The 19,863-nt window shown below is 38.9% G+C and overlaps 1 long non-coding RNA gene across 1 annotated transcript in view; it reads left to right on the top strand.

The window, feature by feature from the left end:
* Window positions 1–19,863, top strand: part of LOC139164278 (uncharacterized) — a 57,625-nt gene that overhangs the window by 11,965 nt on the left and 25,797 nt on the right. The window contains exon 2 of the long non-coding RNA XR_011558596.1: window positions 267–368. This is a non-coding gene — a long non-coding RNA (uncharacterized lncRNA). The remainder of the gene's footprint in view (window positions 1–266; window positions 369–19,863) is intronic.

The following is a 19,863-nucleotide window of genomic DNA, read 5'->3' as shown; positions in this document are numbered from 1 at the left end:
GAGTGACTGTGAGCAATGACTCCCGGTCCAAATAGGGCCGCAACTGGCTCACCAGGCAAACCTGGGCAAACGCCCCCCTCGCCACAGCTGGTGCGCGTCCACTGTACACGGATGCACCTCTGACGGTCCCAAAGAGTGCACCGGTAGCGGCCAGTAAGTGCAACCCCTGTCTGGACAGACCATGAGTTAAAGTTCCATCATAGCCACAAAAGCCAGCTGGGTCAGTGACATTCTTTCTCTCTCTCTCTCTCTTTCCCAATGAACAGGATTGTTGTTGTAGGAAAAATAGGAGGAGGAAAATGGTTTGGCACACACCCCGCCCATAAGGCACAGCCACATGGCACAGGAGGAAGCAAACCGGCAGCGAGGTAAGTTAGAACCCACCTCTGTATGTATATGTGTGTGTGTGTGTGTGTGTGTGTGTGTGTGTGTGTGTGTGTCTATGTATGTCAGTGTTTCCCAACCTTCGCTGGCTGGGGAATTCTGGGAGTTGAAGTCCAAATAGCTTCAAGTTGCCAAGGTTGGGAAACACTGATGTATGTAATAGATGTTGCTGGGATTACCAAAATCTGATCCAATTCTGCATGGTAGGTCCTAGCCTCTTACTGGATAATTTAGTAAGTAAGGAGGGGAATGTGTTGTAAAATCTTGATTTCTTTCTGACCAAATTTCACTGAATATAATGCACGTTTCTGACTATGTACATGACTGATGGTCCTTGACTTATAACCAGAATTGAGACCAGAATTTCCATTGCTAAACAAGGGAGCTGTTAAGTGAGTTGCACTGGGTTTGCATTTTTAACTAGTTTTTAAGCAAATAGTGGTTGTTAAGTAAATCACATGGCCATTAAGCATATCCCCCTTTCCCCCATTATCTTTGCTTGTCAGAAGCTGTCTGAGAAAGTTGCAAATGGTGATTACATTTCAATGCCATTGTAACCTCAAATGGTCCTTAAATAAATGGTTGTTAAATTGAGAAATACCTGAAAATCGTTTCCATATTCACTGCAAGAAATTGCCCTTAATTTCTTCCCAATCCTCTCTCTTGCCTTCCTGTGAATAAGATGTTAGATCTTGCCTTTCCCTTTATGCAGAAATACCATCTATCTAAATATTAGGGAGTTACTTCATAGATGCTCTACATCAGGTTTGTTCATGTGGCATAGATCAATAAATACAGCCATCCAGGCAGCCATTCTGTATTTTCAGACTGGTGTCTAAAAATACCAGTTGCAGTTATACTTTCTCCTCCTATGGAACACTTTTCTATTTGAATATAAATTAGTTACTTTACACGCTTACCCTTACCTTTAACAGATTTAATTCTTATGCTTATGTTCTTAAAATCTGGTAAGTGTGAAAATGTCAGTCTAATAACAAACATAAATTGTGAAGATTGAAACCAGGATAGCCTGTGCTGATATATCATACAACTGAGCATATGCATACTCCCATTGACATAACAACAGAGCCTGATGGTACTACGGCAAAAGTCTATTTCCATACCATGTATGGCATAAAAGAGGACACCGTCTGCCTTTACACAAGCAACTGCATTGTCTCCATCCACACTAGAACAGTTTTCCAGTAAGTGTGGTGTAGCACATTGCTGAGTACCAGGTACTGTGATTCTGGGTTGGTTATTTCAGAGTGATATGCTTGCATTAGGATGCACTAGCCCTAGATACAGAACTGATCTCTCATTCATTCATTCATTCATTCATTCATTCATTCATTCATTCATTCATTCATCCATTCATTTATTGGATTTGTATGCCGCCCCTCTCCGCAGACTCGGGGCGGCTAACAACAGTAATAAAAACAGCATGTAAACCCAATATTAAAACAGCTAAAAAACCCTTATTTCTAAAACCAAACATACATACAAACAAACATACCATGCATAAATTGTAAAGGCCTACAGGGAAAGAATATCTCAGTTCCCCCATGCCTGACAGCAGAGGTGGGTTTATAGGAGCTTACGAAAGGCGAGGAGGGTGGGGGCAATTCTAATCTCCGGAGGGAGTTGGTTCCAGAGGGTTGGGGCCGCCACAGAGAAGGCTCTTCCCCTGGGCCCTGCCAAACAACATTGTTTTGTTGACGGGACCCGGAGAAGGCCCACTCTGTGGGACCTAACCGGTCGCTGGGATTCGTGCGGCAGAAGGCGGTCTCGTAGATACCCTGGTCCGGTGCCATGAAGGGCTTTATAGGTGATGACCAACACCAGGACAAGTGGTGGGTTGCTCCTGGTTTGGCCTGGTTCATAAAACCAATAGCATTGGTGGGGGGATGCTTCGCCCACTCACCTGGGATGCTCTGCCCACCTGCCTGAGAGGCTGTGCTCACCTACCGGGATGCTTCTGCACATGTGCAAAAGTGTCACATGCATGGGCGAGTGTGCACACAAATCAGTACAGCAATAAAGGGATTTAGAATGCATTACTGTCTAGGACAGCAATGTATCATGTTTTGGAAGTTTATGTATCACTGGAAAAAATTCTACGAAAACAAATGAGAGGAGCTCAAAAACCATATAACATTCTATCTTGCTTACAGTGAATTGAATTAATATATTGAATTTGGAATCTGTTAATTTTTCAATTTCAGTATAGAAGTCACTAGCGTTCTAAAGCATATTAAAGGTTTTTTCCCCCTCCTTTCAAAATGAAATAAGCAAATAGGGAATACTAGCCTGTGAATTACTACATTAATTGTATGAGTAATCCACCCAGGGAAATCCTTAATTCTGTAGCATTCAAGAGACTATTGTTCAACTTTTTGGATTCTTTTTCAAATATTAGTCATTGAACATTAATGCTGGGAGGTAATGTATAATAACAGGAAAAAAAATAATCTGCAGATGTGTGTTTCTAGCTCTTTTAGTCCGCTCATGAGCTTTGGCTTACTTTAGACAATTTAATATTCATGATTTAAAAACAGGAAGAGTGGTGGTTTTGAAATAAATAAATAAATAAATAGAATGTCCAAACATCTTGAGTTCTCAAGGAAGTGCTCCATTTCTGTTTGAAAACACCTTCCCCAATTGCATTGTTTAAATATATTACAATGGCTTTTTATTACTTCTTCTATATTGCAAACCATAGTCTTGAACAGATGGCAGAGGAAGTGTCAAGGGACTATTGCCATCAGAGTGCAGAGGCAAGGGTAAACATTCTACAAAGTAGGCTATTTTCTGGATCAGTCTAAAGCTGCCGAATGGAGAGAGGAATTTAAGAGGCTAGTGACAGAAGGTACTGTTTTACCTACATTCCCTCAGAAACTATCAAGGAATTACTGTGAGGAAGCAGAGGTTCCTGACCTTCACAGAGAAGCTCTATGAAGAAACTCAGAAATTGTTGAAGATTCTTAAGATTCAGACTTGAACTCAGTGACAATATTAAGATGTAGATAGGAAGAGATTTGGACTAGAAAATTATAAAAGCAGGGAAGAAAGGAAGGAAGGGAGGGAGGGAGGGAGGCTGGGACGTGTTGTGATTCAGCCTGAGGCTCCTCAGGGACCGGCTGGATCTCTGCCGGATCCATGCCCAGAGGAGGAGGACAGTGAACAGGAGGGGGAGGACCAGGCAGACGGGGGAGAGGAACGTCAGGAAGAGGAGGAGGGAGAGCAGCCTGAGACCCCCGGGGGGGGGGCTCTCCCCAGCTAGTAGCCTGGATTCATTGGATGAAAACGCATAGGCTATAATAGACATGAGACAGCGACGAGCAGCTCAAAGACGGGGCCAATTAGAAAGGTATTTCCATCCCTGAATTGGCAACAGCTGGGTTTGGGTGTGGTTCTCCTCAGCAGGGTTGAAAAGGCAGGCCTGCCCTTACAGTCTTGTGGAGAGTTATCAACTAGGAGTCCTGTGACCTTGCTTCGATTCTCGGCATCTCTGATCTTGGCTTGTGGCCTAGAAGTCTGGAAGACTTGGGGGAGGCGTAGGTTTTATTATCTCCAGCATTGTTTTTGCCATCAAGGATCCTGTTTTATTGCCTGGCCTTCGTGAAACCTCTGTGAAGCTTCATAGAGTTCCTGTCTGTAAGAACAGTTTTTGTTACCTGTGTTTGCTTTGAATTATATAAACTGCCTTTGCTTTTTACCAGTGTGTCTGGATACTCTTTTTGGTTGGTGTTGGCGTCTGGGGGGACCCAGACAGAACAGGACGGAGGCAGGCAGGCAGGCAGAGAGGGAGCCATGGCGAGAGGGAGGAAGGAAGGAGAAAGGGAGGGAGAGGGAGAAAGGCTGTATTCTTAAAATAATGTTCATCTTGTACTTAACCTTTTCCCACAAGAATGCCATAAGACAGTTGAGGCACAATTCAAACTTCTATAGCTTTTCCTGCCTCCAGTGATACGTTCAAGGTCACCTTTTGAAAAAAAATCCCACCTATTTGAAAATAGTTGTACAGTGAAAGTTTACAGGCATGAACTTATTTACTTACTTATTTACAAGTAAGATGGGCAGAAGTAATAAATTATCTGCATATCATTGATGGTTTGGGGATCACATATATCTGCTTTGCACTTGAAAGAGATCTCTTACCCCATTAAATGTTTGCCTGAAGCTGCCCTGAAAGTTGATGGAGGAATCCCTTTCTTTTGTAATCCATGCGTTTTGCTTTTGCTGTGAATAGCTATCCAGTTAACTAAGGTAACTAATGCTTTTTCAAAAAAAACCCCACTAAAAACAAAAACAAAACCCTATCATTAATGCTTTAGACTGTAATCTAAAGGGACTACAGAGCATCGTATTCAAGAAATAAGTAAAACGAAACCTCATCAGAAAAAAAAATGGAGCTTATTAGCAGAAACAAAAAAACCCCCACCAACATGGAAACACTTGATTCAAAGTTTTGTTTTTCAGAAGGGGGATAAATAAATATCCAAAACCAACTGAGACAAAAAAAAAAGATCGCCATATGACATATATACTCAGATTTCCCGAATGTACTGAGCTAAAGAGAGGCCTCTTCGTTGTGTTAGCTTCCATGGGTGTAGATGCACAGTCAGGATCTCAGCCAACAGAGTTCATTACCATTCAAAGGTTACTGCTCACACTCAAGGGAAAAGTGAATAAAGTCTTCCTTTGCAGCTTTTGTGTCAACATTAAGGGCACAGCAGGCAACTTTCATTTGTCCTTCTTCAGACTAACTACTTGCATTTAACTATGGGCACAGATAAAGGTGTCAGATAAAGTATTTTTCTAGGCACAAAGAGCATCCCACCATATTATTCAGGGTTGTGGCCAAAGAAGCTGAACATTGGGTGAGCAAGAATTTTTCTTTATTAGGCCAAGTTTAGTAATTCAAACATTTCTGAAGTATCTTGCTGGTAGCCTAATCCAAACCAATTTTTAAAAACATTTTACAGACGTAAAATAGATTCTAAACATCCCGTGATTATACTCACAGAACACATTTTCAATGAATTGCACTTAGTTTTTGGCATAATAGTTCTGCACAAAAAACAAACCAAAAAACCCTCCAACAACACCACCATTAGCCAATGGTTTTTAATCAGTTAAAGTTAGTTGATAGTTACTTGATATGTTTATAAAGTGTCTTGGAAACCAAATTTAAAAGGAAGTAGGTGGGATCAGGGAGGAGCAGGTGGGTTTGTTCAGTGAAATAATAAAAACTTTATATCCTCTTGAAACACACTGGGAATGTCTATTTGAAGGCATGAGACAGCTTATGACTCTGCTTCTGAAGAGTAAAATGAATCTCACTTTTTAAAAGCTCCGATTTGGCAGGTTTACAGTTTTCTGGAATATATATATATATAAAAAACCCACTTTGCAGCTGTTAGATACCATCACCTTGAAAACTGACAACTTGGCAGGAACAGCATTTATGCTGTCTACTATGACTCGCTCCTTCTCCTCTTCCTCCTGGTTTAAATGAATCTGTGCCTTCCATTGAGATAGCAGGGCTTATTTTCAAGTACATGGATGTAAATTTAGATGCCACTTTCCTATGGGACCACTTTGTGCTTATTCCTTATCTGTGTCTCATGTTTCCTGTTTTGTAAGCTGAAAATAAAATTAAGTGACAGTTTCTTTAAACTATCAAAATGTTTTTTATGGTCACCCACCATTTGGAATAGTAAATACTTGTGTAGTTTAGAAAGAGGAATGTGCAAACGCATAGTGGTGCTTTAACTTAAAGTTATTATATCATAGCCTTCATTAGAATAAATCTTGTTTATTGTCATAATAAAAACAATGTGGCAGTACAATTAATGTTCTCATTCTTAAATGCAAATTATAGTATTATCAACTCGTATTAGCTCTGGAGGCTAACTGGATGCTTTTGTTTAACAAAGAAAATGAAAGAAAAATGAGGAAGATATTGTGAGTACATAACTAGCATTGCATGTTTTATTCATGGTATGTTTATGTGTACATTTTTCAAATTATTTGTTAGCAGAAACAATCACTTGCAAAAGATCTACGAGTGATAAAGACCTACTTATGCTTGTTTTTCACACAATGATATTGAGGAAGATCTCTTCTCCCAACGATATCTTGAAAATGTACAATAACAATATTTTGAAAAGTCTTATCTATTTTACAAGATTTCACTCTAGGATTTTGAAAAATGATGTCACCAGTGGTGAGATTCAAATAATTTAACAACCAGTTCTCGCCCTAATGATTTCTTCCAACAACCAGTTCACCAAACTGCTCAGAAATAATAACCGGTTCTCCTGAAGTGGTGTGAACTGGTTGAATCCCACCACTGGCATGTCATCATTCATGTAATCCCACCACTGGCATGTCATCATTCATGTAATATTATAGATGAGAGGGTCCGCAACTTGGGTGTCCTCCTCAATCCACAGCTCACTTTAGAGAACCATCTTTCAGCTGTGGCGAGGGGGGTGTTTGCCCAGGTTCGCCTGGTGCACCAGTTGCGGCCCTATCTGGACCAGGACTCACTGCTCACAGTCACTCATGCCCTCATCACCTCGAGGCTCGACTACTGTAATGCTCTCTACATGGGGCTACCTTTGAAAAGTGTTCGGAAACTTCAGATCGTGCAGAATGCAGCTGCGAGAGCAATCATTGGCTTCCCTAAATATGCCCATGTTACACCAACACTCCGCAGTCTGCATTGGTTGCCGATTAGTTTCCAGTCACAATTCAAAGTGTTTGTTATGACCTATAAAGCCCTTCATGGCACCGGACCAGATTATCTCTGGGACCGCCTTCTGCCGCACGAATCCCAACGACCAGTTAGGTCCCACAGAGTGGGCCTTCTCTGGGTCCCGTCAACTAAACAATGCAGTTTGGCGGGACCCAGGAGAAGAGCCTTCTCTGTGGCGGCCCCAGCCCTCTGGAACCAACTCCCCCCAGAGATTAGGATCGCCCCCACCCTTCTTGCCTTTCATAAGCTCCTTAAAACCCACCTCTATCGTCAGGCATGGGGGAACTGAGATATCATTTCCCCCTAGGCTTCTACAATTTATGTATGGTATGCTTGTATGTATGATTGGTTTTTAAAATAAGGGTTTTTAGCCGTCTTAGTATTGGATTGTCACATGTTGTTTTTACCACTGTTGTTAGCCGCCCCGAGTCTACGGAGAGGGGCGGCATACAAATCCAATAAATAAATAATATTGAGCCATTGGTTTCCATTCTTGGCAGCTTCCAGCTTGGAAGGCATTAACTCTCAGAATAGTCAACCATGGCCATGTATCATAGATCCCCTCCTGGACTCCTCTCCAGATGCAAGACTAGAGGAGAAGGGCAAGTTTGAGTCTGCAGAGGAAAGTGTGGAGCTGAATATTGGTCAGGATTGGGGCCCAGTGATTGTAGCCTGATGAAGCCCCTGGGTCAATCGGGCCAGCATCAACAGGCTGACACTGAGAGATGCGAACTAAAGCAAGTTGGCCAGGAGGATCCAGGCAAATACTTGGACCAGCTGCTGCCCGTTAGCAATGAGGAGGTGTGGATCCCCTCCTGATTCAAGGCCACAGAGAGCAGAGAGAATTCAGGCAAAATTCTGGTCAGCTATACTATAATGAGGAGACAATCTGGCCTTTCATGAAAGGTTACACCAGCATTGCCTACTTAATCCCATCCTGTGGACTTGAGCATTTCTGGAGTAATGTTCCCAGTTCCATGCCTTGTGCGTCATTACATGTATCCTGACTCATTCATGTTCTTCATGTGTATCCATTGGACATGTTTACCAGAGACTCTTGCCATACTGAGCTCCGAATCTGGGCCTGCACAACGGGGGTGCTTTCCAAGAACCCATTTGGGGGTGGGTGGGTTTGAATAAATACATTGCCCTATGTAGAATTTTTGCCATATGTGTGTGGGGAGGGGGGAGCAGAGCAGTACCCCATGGTGGTTGGAAGTTGAACATATGGAAGATGTAAAACTTCCAAGTATATACAAATAAATTGTGCTCTGTTGGCTTAGCTTTATAGTAATATCTGAACTTAATTATTACAATTAATGTTATCGAGAAGCTATAGATTTTTCCACAAAGAACATTCCAAACAAATTCCAACACAACAGTATATTACTGTTTGGCAATTTGGCTATACACAACCAATGTATATATATGACGAAATTAAAGGAGAATTGAATGGAAATCCAATTGATGAATATGCTAATGTAAGTAACATTGGCTGTTAGCATTTCCCTCCCTTAATCTGAAACAAATCTCTAAGGAAGTGATTGGGAGACCTTTGTGATTCAAATCCATAGAACTACAACTGTAGTCATTCAGTTTCAGTATTAAAATTTAATGATAAGGTGATAGCAGTTTCTCCTTCTCCTTCTGTTTTTAAAAACAAAACACGTCCAGTACTTTGCTCCTTTGGAACCTTTGTACTTGTAGAACATTTGACATTCATCCTTGAGTTGTAGGCATAGACCATAGAATGTCCATGACCACTTTTATACCTCTCCCGCTTAATGTATTTCTCAGTCTAGGAGTAACGTTCTATGACACCCATGGGAGCCAGAAAGACCTCTCTACCTGCTTGAAGAGCTAAAAGTCAGCATTAAAATGGTTGCTGGAAAAGAAAAGAAAATCTCCAAAATGTGCAGTTTTGCAAGCAAACACAAAGAGCTCGTTAATCTTGCAAACTCCATAATGTTTGTTTAATGTGTTTTTATTTATTTCCCACCATTATTATTTTTTATAAATAATTCAAGATGGTGGTCATACCTAATATACTTTTTTCTTCCTGTTTTTCCTATAAAAAGCAACCCCGTGAAGTGAGGTGGGCTGAAGAGAGAGAGGTAGAACTAGAACTCACAGCCTCACAGTTTCTAGACTGCAGCCTTAACCACTAGTGGAGATGTGAATTCCTGGTTCAATATTCATATTCAGACCTCTCAGATAAAATTGAAATTGTGCACTCATGCACAAATGAAATGCAATTACATTCAGTTATGTTAGTTACCTAAATTTTGTTAGATGACTTTTTCTAATAAGTGACTTTGGGCAATGAAGGAAAATTTTTGGGAAGCATTGGTTCAAATGCAGCATAGAGCAGTGATAGCGAACCTATGGCACGGGTGCCACAGGTGACACGCGGAGCCATATCTGCTGACACATAAGCTGTTTCTCTAGTTCAGCTCCAAAGTGTGTATGCGTGCCAGCCAGCTGATTTGTGGCTCACACAGAGGCTCTGGGAGGGTGCTTTTGGTTTCCAGAGAGGTTCCTGGGGGATGGGGGAGGGTGTTTCTACCCTCCTCCAGCTCCAGGGAAGGCTTTGAAGCCTGGGAAATGTGAAACACAAGCCTCTTGGACCCACCAGAAGCAGGCCATTTCCTGCCTCCAAAGGGCCTCCAGGGGAGGGGCAGAGGAAGTTATTTTTGCCCTCCCCAGGCATCAAATTATGGGTGTGGGCATTCACGTGTGTATGATAATGTGCATGCACGCTCTTTCGGCACTCGAGGAAAAATGGTTGACCATCACTAGCTTAGAGCTTCAGAATAAAATGGAATACAAGTTCAATAAATAAATAAATAAATAATAAATAAAGTGGGTTTCTGCTTCTTCCTTCTTTTAGCCTTTCCCAGGTCAAAGGTCAAACTAAAGCACAAAGCTTTTCTGAATGGGGTGAACTATACAGCAGATTATATGAAGACCGCAAGTCTTCTCACTTTGGCCATTGGTGGATGAAACCACTGGATACAGCTCAGTGTCAGACCATTTAATTCAGGGCTCTCCAACCTTGGCAACTTTAAGACCCGTGGACTTCAACTCCCAGTTGCAGTCCCAGAAATTCTTGGAGTTGCAGTCCACAAGTCTTAAAGTTGCCAAAGTTGGAGTCTCCTGATTTAATTCATGCAATGATGGCTCCCCGTCATTTTCAGCTATAGAATAGTCTCTTACCTCTGAGTTCTATAAAAGGCTAATGGAATCTGCAATCTCCTCCCTTAATTTTATCTACTGTTCCATCTCAGAAAAAAAAATAAACACTCCTTTTTATTTCCCTTGAAACCACACATCTCCCTTAAATGACATAGAAATATTTCTTTTCTGTTAAGCAGAAGCCAAATTATACAGGAAAGCAGAATTTTTTAATTAATCCTTAACATGCCATTAATAATTCCATCATCAGAAAAAAACTAATCATTGCTTAGCTGATTTCTGGCTCTATTATGAAGATTTTATAGTAGATTAGAGACATCAGATATGATTTATACATAGCTTTCTCAGAGCAGCTGACATCTAAGAAATGACCCCCACTAGCCTTAGCTAAATCTCCTTTCAGTCAAACATCTGTTCCGTGTTTGTGCTGATTTGTTGATTTGTTTGTTTGTTTTGCCTGAAAGAGAATTGGGCCAGAAGTTTGTATGCTCTGTCATTATAAAACTTGTACAGGGCTGTTCTTTTTGCTGCCCCCCCTCCCTCCCACCTAATTTTCTTTTCTTTTCATTTTTCTTTATCCAGGAAAATCAGCAGTGTCTTGTTTTGTAGAGTAAGCAAAGGATTTTCTCTGTGGATTAAAAATAATATTTCCCAGTGTTATGCTTTCCATAAGTACTGTTGTTTTTACATAAAGCACAGCCATCATACCGAAGTAGTTAAGAGAAACATTTAATCAAGAAGGGCTATAATTGTTGTGCCTTTATGCATAGTATTAGCCATATTTTAGTTTCACAAATCATCCCTTAAAAAAAAAAAGATTTCATGCAACTTTTCATATTAAAAAGTCTTCTGAAAGCGGCTTACCATCAAAGTCTTCATAAAATAAAATAAAATCTTAAAATTAATTTGTTAAACTAATTTCTGCCAAAGCAGCCATTCTCATTTATTTAAAGGCTTCTGCATTAACCATGCATTTGAATAGAACTTTTTAGGTCTTATTAAGATATAATATGATTGTCCAAGCTGGGAACAAAGAAATCATTTGAAGTACACTTTAGAAATCAGATGTGTTCTGAGGTGATAACCGGAATACATTGTTCAGAAAGACAAATAATAGCATACTTTGAAAGGATTATTTTGCCCTGGACAGAATAATGTAAGATTCTATATAACACCTGGTTCATATCTATGTATACGTACAAACTTATTTTGATTTTTATTCAACAGGTGACTGCACTAGAGGCAGAAATTAGTGAAAAGGTTACCCAAATTAAAATTACTTTGTGTCACATGATATTGAGAACACCTATTTTCAAGAATAATCTAAACACTTTTAAATATTTTTCACTCTTTGAATTTTTATAATAAGATCTAACCATATCCAATTATCTGAAATGGTATAAGGAGGTTTAAACATCCAAAAACATCTCTAATATTTTATCACAATCAGTTTCACAAAGTAAACCAATTTCTTATTTAATTCTTACACCGCCCATTACATTTTAAAATGTATACTCTTAATTGGTAGGAGCCAGTTTGGTCTAGTGGAAAGCAGGAGACTGGGAATTCTAATTTCACCTTAGTCATAAAAGCCAGCTGCGCGACTTTGGGCCAGTTACTCTCTTTGTCAACTCACATCACATCACCATATAGGGTTGTTATTGTGCAGCAAATAGGAAAATTAAGTATTTTCTCTGCCTTGAGCCATTTAAAATAATAATAAATGTAGGATTAAAAAACAAAACAAAAATCATTCTCAGATCTAACCAAATTGTGCAAAAATGGAGACTGTAGTGTCCTCTAAATATGATGTTTTACAAAATCAAAACAAACAAAAGTAAAACCTCAGTCAGCTACAAGTTACATCCCCAAGTTCTTAATGTTCTGGCAGGTTCCCCTCTTTAAGAAAGTGGGGGAAATGGACCCAGAAACTACAGACCAATCACCTTAACATCAATACCTGGAGGATCTTAGAAAAAATAATTAAAAAAACAGATCTGCAAACATCTGGAAACAAAGTTATATCTAGTAGCCAGCATTTGTTAGCAAAACAATCTTATTTCATTCTTCAATAAAGTGACTAAATTAGTAGACCAATGCAATATACTTAGATTTCAGTAAGGCATTGGACAAAATTGACCACAACCTATTTTTTGTAACCTAAAAAAAATGTGGAATAGACAACATCATCACCCAATGGATTTGTTGCTGGCTGACAAATCATACTCAGTGAGTAGTCTACAGTATTACGTCTACATGGAGGGAAGTAAGCAGTAGTTACCACAAAGTTCTGTCTTAGACCCAGTACTCTTCAAAATCAGCATACATTACATTACACAGATGATGGGGAATAAAAGGGGAATTTATCAAATTTGCAGATGACACTAAAATGGCAGGAATATCCAGCATCCTAGAAGACAAGTTCAAGGTCCAAAAAGATCTTGACAGACTTGACAGACAACAATGGACATTATCCAAGAAAATGAATTTTAATGAGGAGAAAAGCAAAGTTTTATAAAATCAAAGATATAAATATAGATTAGGTGAGACCCGGCTCAAAAATAGTAACTGTGAGAAGAACCATCAAATCCTAGTGGATAATCACTTGAATATGAACCAGCAGTATGCAGCAGCAGCCAAAAATGCTAATACAATCCTGGGTTATATAAACAGAATCAAAATCACGTGAAGTGTTAGCATCACTTTATAAAACCTTAGTGAAACCATATCTGGAATAGTACAACCAATTTTGGTTAACACACTACAGAAAAGATGTTCTGACTTTGGAAAAAGTTCAGAGAAGAGCAATGAAGATGATTAAGGCCCGGAGACTAAAATAATAAATAATGGTTGCAGGATTTGGATTTGGCTAGTCTAGAGAAAAGAAGAGCTAGGTGGGACATGATAGCAGCATCCCAATATTTGGGGTTCTGCCGCAAAGAAGAGGGAAATTATTCTCCAAAACATCAGAAGGCAGGACAAGAAATAATGGTTGGAAACTAATCAAGGAGAGAAGCAACCTGGAACTAAGAAGACACTTCCTAACAGTAAGAACAGTGGAACAGTTTGCATTCAGAAATTGTAGGTGCTTCATCACTGGAGGCTTTAAAGAAAAGACTGGACAGCCAATTGTTTGAAATGGCATAGAGCCGTGAAGGTGAACCTATGTCACCTGTGCCACAGATGGCACACAGAGCCATATGGGAGCGCACATGAGATCTTTCCATGTTTCAGCTCCAGTGCGCATGTGCTCACTGGCCAGCTGATTTTCAGCCTTGGGAAAGGCCATTTTGTCCTCAGGATGTTTCAGGGAAGCTTTCATTCATTCATTCATTCATTCATTCATTCATTCATTCATTCATTCATTCATTCATTCATTCAGTCCAAAACACAATAATACACAATGAAAATTATAGAGGATATACTTCCTGTTTGCCCGTTTGGGCTTTTTTCCCCCACCTACCAGCAGTGGTGGGTTCATACTGGTGAGGTCCGGAGTGCTGCACTGGTAGGAACCCACTGATGCAATTTTCAACTTTTTCTTTTCTTTTCTTCTGGTATCTCATTAGAAGGAGCTTCTCAGCTGTGCTTCGAACAAAGATATTAAGATGAGGGAGGGCCCAGGGGCTTCTTCCGACACAGAGACACAAAAAAAAAATGCCGAAAATTTCATCAGTGAGTTCCTTCTGGTGCAGCATTCCAGACAACACTAGTATGAACCCACCACTGCCTACCGGGCTTCAGAAAGGCCTATGTGCATGCACGGGGGGCACTATGGGGGTGTACATGTGTGGGGGGGAAGGAAGGGGTTTGGGCACGTGCACACATGCTAGCACACCCACACATACCCCTTCTGGCATGTGAACCAAAAAAGGTTCACCATCGCTGGTATAGGGTCTCCTGCTTGAGCAGGAGGTTGGACTAGAATAGGGGTAGGCAAAGTTGGCTCTTCTATGACTTGTGGACTTCAACTCCCAGAATTCCTGAGCCAATCATGCTAGCTAAGGAATTCTGGGAGTTGAAGTCCACATGTCATAGACGAGCCAACTTTGCCTACCCCTGGACTAGAAGACCAGCAAGGTCCCTTCCATCTGTATTCTATTCATACTCTCTCTATTTCCATGTTGGTTAGAACAATTAGCTGTTGTCATTCAGCTGTATCTAGAGGCCACAACTTCCTCATAGTTGCCTTGCCTGAATCACACTATTTTAATTATTTCATAGGTGACATTTAAATAGAGTGCAATTTTTTAAAAAGAAATTGTCTCTATTACAAGAGTCATGCTAAACAAAAATAGTGAATGGCATAGCAGCCACTACTAAATAGGTTTCTAGCAAAACTACCTTTAAGGAAGTTAATAAAAAGAGGTATACCATTAAGATCAAAGTGCTTGGAAATGCAGCATGTCCCTCTTTTAAAATGTAGGTCATACACAGAATATAAGGTGTAACACACTTGTGCCCATAAATTGATTTCCACAGCAAAATACGCTGCACTTTACAAAGGTAATAATGGAAACTCAAACACAAACCATTTGTAGAATTCTTTCAATTTTAGGTCAGAAATCTGAACAGTACCTTACAGTTTAATGATCTAACAAAAAAGAATGCCAAGATTATAGGAGTTCCAGATAAAATAAAATTACTGGGAAATATTTAAATGCATTAAAACAGCCAGGTTTCCAAAATCTTTAGCCTTAAGGCACATTACAGAGCAACAGTGGAAGACATATGTGCCATAATAATGTGTCATCTATGTGCATTTTAACTGTCAGGTTGTTATTTCTTCCCTCCAGTTTTTTGAAAAAAGACTAGAAAATGTTAATTTTAGTGAACCTGGGTATAACAAAGCATCTCCTTTTGGTAAATGCTTTTCTTCATGAGGCCTTTAATGTATTTCCCTACAGTTTTCCTGGAGTTTCTGCCATTTGGGCATGACTAGGAGGCATCACTATAGAGCAAGTGTTTCAAAATAATCACCATTTGTTGCACTTACAACACATTTGGCCTCAAATTCAATAGGGAGACCAGATTATATTGACACATGCTTTTTTGTGGACGCTTGTTATTTCTAGTTCTTTGCAATGTATGATGGGATTGCAAAGTGAAGTCATTTTGTTTAAAGGGAGGGAATGTTGATAAACATTTGTTATTGTTTTTTTAATAACTAGCGGGAGGGGACTGGTGTGATGGAAAGGGGTCATTGGGGCAAGTATTTGCTCACATATCTTTTGTCTGACATTCCTATTCACACTGACCACAAAAAACAACTAATAAAACAATAAATACATGAACAAATATACTGATTCCCTATTTTAAAATTGTGTTGTATCACATAATTCTTGACAAATGTATCTTTTTCTTTTATGTATGCTGAGAGCATATGCACCAAGACAAATTCCTTGTGTGTCCAATCACACTTGGCCAATAAAATTCTATTCTATTCTATTCTATTCTATTCTATTCTACTCTATAAGTGACTAAAAATCATGGTAGAAAACATAATTCAGTATTAATAAGATGGGAATGAGATACTCTCTAGCCCAGGGCTGTCAAACTCACATCATCATGGTGGTGTCATATGATGTATTGTGATTATTTTTTCCCCCTTGCTAAACTGGGCGTGGGCAGTATGTGACACATCCAGCCTGTGTGTTGTGAGTTTGACAGCCCTGCTCAAGCCAAAAGAATGATCACTCTTTAATCCTAAAACTAGGAAAAGTCAGGCACTGATATACTGGGTTCTGATCTTCAGAACCAGATAGCACTCATTTGCTGTTTGGTGACCTCACAATATGTTAGATTACAATTTCCATAATTCCAAGTCAACATGTTCAAAAGCAATTGATCAGAAACATCTGCAAGTATCAGATTGAGAAATATGTTCTGAAACTGAGATATTCAAACTTCCAACACTGGAAGTTTTAAAGAAGATATTGGATAACAATTTGTCTGAAGTGGTGTAGTTTTTCCTGTCTAGGCATGGGGTTGGACTAGAAGATCCCTTCCAACTCTGTTATTTTGTATTTCAAAACAACAGAAGTCTTTGAATGTTCCCTCAATGTTAGTACAGACTTCTGTATCTCATCCTAAATCAAGGCTCCCCAAACTTGGCAACTTTAAGACTTGTGGACTTCAATTCCAGAATTCAATTCCAGAATTCTAGGAGTTGTAGTCCACAAGTTTTAAAGTTGCCAAGTTTGAAGAACTCTGTCCTAAGTGATAACACGTCCAAAAGAAGACAACTTTTTGCTGATGTTAGATTCACAGCTCCATTATGGTATCAATAGGAAGAGATCATATCATTATGCTTGCTTAAAGATCTCCCTAATAGCAAACATCCGTAAAAACTGTTGCATGGTTCCCTTGGATGTAAAAAGGGTTTGCTGAAGGGACAATTGTAAGCTTCTTCTCAAAGAAATACTCACATTCGAAAAAGGCCTTACTCTTTGTCAATACCTTGTAAGGTCGGAGATCACATCAACAAAACTTTCTTCTCTTCTCAAATATTATTTTTGATACTAGTGGTGGGAGGCTTAATGAAGACTCAAGCAGATGTTGATTTTATGAAGCCATTTGGCTGCTAGTGGAGATCCAGAAGGAAGAGGGAGGGAAAAATCCCTTATTATTTTATATTATTGACACCACTGCCAAAGGAAAAGGGCAAGTTAAGTTAATATTTTCACATTAGAGCAACAGGCCCTTCATAAATTATGAAAACCCATACAATTTATTATCCTGTCCAAAGCTATAAAAGTTATTTAAAAAGTATGTAGCATCACAATCCATTTTACTTAATTAATGATTTTCCTTTTGAAGCCGGGATGTGTTGTGGTTTATAAATCATTGTGCTAAATCCTAACACTTCCTTAGGAGAGAGTGTTGGCTTTTGCTAATCAGCTGTTGCCTGTGGGGCTGAGACATTACTATATCCATGATTCCTGCAGGAAATACTTTAATGCCAAACTCCAACACTCTGTAGACCAAATGGTAACCTTTTGCACAAAGCTAGAAATTATGTTTAAACAAAGTGGGAAGGGAAGGAACTGAAACAGACTTTTATTCAAATGTGTTTTCTTATCCGTGCTCATACTTGTCTTGTGCTCTATACACAAAACAGGCAGGCAGTGAAAAGTCATTTAAAAATATTTATTTCTATTTTTAAAAAGGAGGGATATTTCAAGGTCATGGTCTTAGTGGTCGATAAATTGATCCACCTTCCAATACATTTACCTCCCAAATCAAGAGTGGTTTTCTCTCGCATTGGTTCAGCGGAACTGATAGCAGTCCTCTGATGACATCTGGTTTGGTGATGATGATGTCACTGAACCGGATTGGTCAGTGCCGGTTCGTAGGCACTGCCATCTTAAAAAAAAAATATTATTATTTTAAAAAATCTTCTGCACATGCGTAGAAGCTGCATTTATGTCATTGTGCATGCTGTAGCCATCTTGTTTTTTACATTTTTTCTATATATTTTTTTGCACTGCATATATGTGCATGCAGTCACTAGATGTGGTCTACAAGACCGCCTTCTGCCGCACGAATCCCAGCGACCAGTTAGGTCCCACAGAGTGGGCCTTCTCCAGGTCCCGTCAACAAAACAATGTCGTTTGGCGGGGCCCAGGGGAAGAGCCTTCTCTGTGGCGGCCCCGACCCTCTGGAACCAACTCCCCCGGGAGATTAGAATTGCCCCCACCCTCCTCACCTTTCATAAGCTCCTAAAAACCCACCTCTGCTGTCAGGCATGGAGGAACTAAGATATTCTTTCCCCCTAGGCCTTTACAATTTATGCATGGTATGTTTGTTTGTATGTATGTTTGGTCTGCAGAGAGGGGCGGCATATAAATTCAATAAATGAATGAATGAATGAATGAATGAATGATGCGGGACGAAGCAAACCATCAGCGAGGTAAATTGGAACCCATCCCTGTCCCAAACATACAAAGCATGGATTCATCTCCTGATCATGCTAGTTAAACAATGTCTTCTAAATAAATAAAGTTCAATGCAAAAAAGAAAATTGGAAGATACACACAGAAAACTATTGATTAAGAAGCTTCTATTGAGGATTTGGAAAAGAAGACATTGTAAGATTGACAATTTGCACTCAATTTGGACAACTGCTCTTCATGAGGAGATTATAACTGGAAGTCAAAGGATTTCAATCATGCTCACAGTTGTAATTTCAGTCTATTACATGAACACAACCAAACCTCATTTCTTAAACTTGTGTTACAGTCATTTTACAGCTGAAGAATTATTACATTTTTAAAATGTAATGATAATATTCCATTTGGTGAATTATATTTTTATGAATTACAAAGAAATAAAAAATATTTTAAGGCTTTTAGAAAGGAAATTGGAAAAGATCTAAATGGAAGTGTTAGAAGAGACTACAGAAAATCTCTAACAGATGCAATGAGAAAGATGAAATTTGCATTGTATTATAATCTTGAATAGAATTTTTGTAAAATGATGTGTCATTGATGTATGTTACCAGATCAATTGTCTAGAATGTATTAGGACACTTCAAATTTAAAAGTATTTTTTAATCATGCTTGTTTTACATGTTAAAAAAAAGCTAGAAAATTCTGAGTTCAAATACATATAATAGAGGATTTTCAAGATTAATATACAATTGAAGCCAGAGTGTTTGGACAAACAGCTGGAAATCATGGATTTTTATTTTATTTTGATACATGGTATCTGTAATGAGAGTGCTATTATGTACAAAGATGGAAAGAGTCAACTTACCCACAATGGATGAATGGCTGGTAAAATTGATAGAACTTGCTTAGATGGCTAAATTAATTTATTTGATTAGAGGAAAGATAATATATATACATTTATTGCTGACTGGAAAACCCTTTCTGACATGTTGCGTGAGATGGGATTTATGCTTTTGATGATTAGACAGAATAGATTGTAGAAAGGACAAAGTTAAGTTGCAACCATAGGGAAGAGGTAAACTTACGCTTCTATTTATCACTGCTGTGAAATAAACTGGAAGCCACTTCTTTGTATCTTTTTTCTTTCTTTTTTACTTGTCCTTCAATTTTTTTCCTTTTGTGCACTTTTAGCCTGGAATAAATTACATAAAATAATAATAAGGAATAAATAATACAGAAATCATTTATTAAGTAGAGCCAAGTACACTGAGATAAAACTGATTGTTTTGACCACTGCCCACTTTTTAGAGGCAGTTGTTTGGTTACTTTTTCAACAAAAGTAACTTACAATACAAAAAAAACCCTTCAATGCTTGACTGTATTCTATTTAATACATTTGGTATAAAATTTTAAAAAATATAAAACTGTCAGTATTGCTGGTGTATTTTTATTGTAGTAACATAATTGTATTTTAAATGGATATATTCATTTAAAACGTGAATGGTAATTAAAAAACAATATAGAAAACAAAAGATAAAATGCGTAAACAAGTTAATAGTTTCATCAAAACCTGTTAAAGCAACAAACGTATTGAGAAATAAAATAAATTGTAAAGATTTTAGCACA

This window comes from Erythrolamprus reginae, chromosome 3 (assembly GCF_031021105.1).
Source record: "Erythrolamprus reginae isolate rEryReg1 chromosome 3, rEryReg1.hap1, whole genome shotgun sequence".
NCBI lineage: Eukaryota > Metazoa > Chordata > Lepidosauria > Squamata > Dipsadidae > Erythrolamprus > Erythrolamprus reginae.
The sequence above is the reverse complement of the archived record's forward strand: the minus strand, read 5'-3'. Positions and strand labels throughout refer to the sequence as shown.